We start from the raw sequence: 2,500 nt of genomic DNA, 5'->3' as shown, positions 1-2,500 counted from the left end.
TTTGGTTAATATTTTTAATGTGTGTATCCTCGATAATCTCATTTCTTTCGACGGAGAGGGGGTCCACCTTCTTCTATTTCTACATCTAGGATTCGACTTGTATCATGGATACTAATAGGAATTCAACCATTATGGCAAGGAAAAGTTTGATTCAGAGGGAGAAGAAGAGGCAAAAATTGGAACAGAAATATCATTCGATTCGTCGATCCTCAAAAAAAGAAATAAGCAAGGTTCCGTCGTTGAGTGACAAATGGGAAATTTATGGAAAGTTACAATCCCTACCACGGAATAGTGCACCTACACGCCTTCATCGACGTTGTTTTTTGACCGGAAGGCGAGAGCTAACTATCGAGACTTTGGACTATCCGGGCACATACTTCGTGAAATGGTTCATGCATGTTTGTTGCCAGGAGCAACAAGATCAAGTTGGTATGATTAACGCTTCATTTCTATTTCTATGTTGATGATCATAGAAGCCTCTTTTGGCCATTCTGAAGAGTAATGGGTTTTTATTTGTACAGATAGGTGGAGGGGCGCATTTAATCCTTTGTTTATCTATTAGTTTTCAGTTCTTATCTTCGGGCGCGGGTAGAGCAGTTTGGTATCGCAAGGCTCATAACCTTGAGGTCACGGGTTCAAATCCTGTCTCCGCAACATCTTGTTTTGCCAAACTATTTTAGGGTTGACTCTGTTAACTAGTAATTAATTTAGGCAATAATTCCCGCCTTTCGCTTTTTGGGGGTGGAAGGAAAAAGAAAACGTAGGGGAGGGATAGAATCACCACTATCACGGCCAACTATACCAAATTCTTAATTTAAGGATATATTTAATGCTATTTATGAAATGAAATAATAAATAAATAGTAAAAAAATTACTTTATCTTGGGATCTTGGGCGGATAGCGGAATCGAACCCGCATCTTCTCCTTTGGCAAAGAGAAATTTTTTACCATTCGACCATATCCGCATTTTTTTGTTCTTGATACACAATATATATACCCAAACTGGGGGTAAAATTAAAAAGGGGGAAATTATAAAAATAAAAGGGTTTTACCAAAAAGAAATGAAATAAATAAATAAAAAAAAATTTAGGGGGCAATCCTTCCCCTTTCCCGGTTTTCCCGAGTTCCATTTACACCTGAACTTATATATACCCAAATGAAATTTGGGAAATTTTAATTTTAATGCCGGAACTTCTCTCTAAGTTCAAATTTTTTGTTGTATTTTAAGAAGCCCCCCTTAATTTTTTTGTTTATTTGGTTTCTTTCGGGGATTAGATTAAATTTAATGTTCCCAACCAAAAAATTAGGTCTTTTTTTGGCTTATAATGAATTTTCCCGGTAAAAATTAAATTCGAAGCTATACCATATATACAAAAATACAATTTTTGTTATCAATCAAATTTTTCAAGGGTTTAAAAATTTAGATTTGAACTTTCAAAAGCTTGAAAGAAGGCTGTTTTTAATCTAATCCCCAAAAGGGGCTATAAATTTGGGCCCCTTACACCAAAAACAATTAATTAAAAAATTTAATGTCCCCAGATTTACTTTTCCCCAAATCCTTGTTTTGCTTTTCCATGGCATTTTTTTAATGTTTTTTGGGGAAATAAATTTTTTTTAAAACAGTCATGAACTATACTTCTAAGGAAATTTGCGACCGGGACCCCCTTTAGACTTTCTACAAAGTTACAGATTGCGTTCGGAGGAAAAAAAAGTTTTTGGGATCTAGTGAACCCCTTTTTGAAAACTGTTTTTTTGGAACGAACTTGGGGCCGAATCCTCCTCCTTTTCAATTAAATGTTTTTTTAGGGCCCATGCTAGAAATTTTTTTGGCCGGAAAAAACAAATCCCATAAGAAAAATAGATAAAAGGATTGAAAGTACTTAGGTGAAATGGAAATTTAAAGGTTTTTCCATTTTTTACTGGATCTTCATTTAATTGGGGGCGGGGAACAGTTCGGGGCCGAAAATTTTTCCCCTTTTTTTGGGGAGCGGGAAGCCCGTAAAATTTTTAATTTTGGTCCTTTTAACTTTGGGGTAGTAACCCCTTTTTTTAAAAAAATCTGGGGGGGGCTATAAACCGGGGGGAAAAAAGAAAATTCCAAGCCTCAATTTATTTATAAAAAAATCCCCTTTGGAAAAAGGTTAGGTAGAGAAAATCAAAAAGAGGGGCCATTTGACCCCTGGAACTTTTTTCCAAATTTTTTAACACCTAGGGCAAATTTCTTATTTTAAGTTTTCTTACTTTATTTTTTGGTCCGTTTAAATTACGTCCCCCTTTTGCCCAAAAAACCCAAAAAAAAAACCGTTAAGCCAACCTTGGGAATAAGGCCCCCTACTTTGGTAAAACAATTTTTAAAATTCATTTTAAAAATATCTGGGCCCATCCCTCCATTTTTAAAAAAAAATAAAATTTAAAAAGGGTTGAAAAAAAATAAATTCGGCTCCGCGTAAATTTCAGCCCCTTTTTTCCCGGGGGAAATACGAAAATGGCCCTTAGAGTT

General features: G+C 35.3%; 1 pseudogene; it reads left to right on the top strand.

Annotated features, from left to right (window-relative positions):
* The window catches only part of LOC132042958 (photosystem I P700 chlorophyll a apoprotein A2-like), a 2,185-nt pseudogene extending 2,181 nt beyond the window's left edge, over positions 1-4 (top strand).
* Positions 5-2,500: the final 2,496 nt, after the last annotated feature.

This window comes from Lycium ferocissimum, unplaced genomic scaffold (genome assembly GCF_029784015.1).
Source record: "Lycium ferocissimum isolate CSIRO_LF1 unplaced genomic scaffold, AGI_CSIRO_Lferr_CH_V1 ctg19413, whole genome shotgun sequence".
NCBI lineage: Eukaryota > Viridiplantae > Streptophyta > Magnoliopsida > Solanales > Solanaceae > Lycium > Lycium ferocissimum.
Note: the sequence above shows the minus strand (reverse complement) of the source record. Positions and strands in the feature narration are given on the sequence as shown.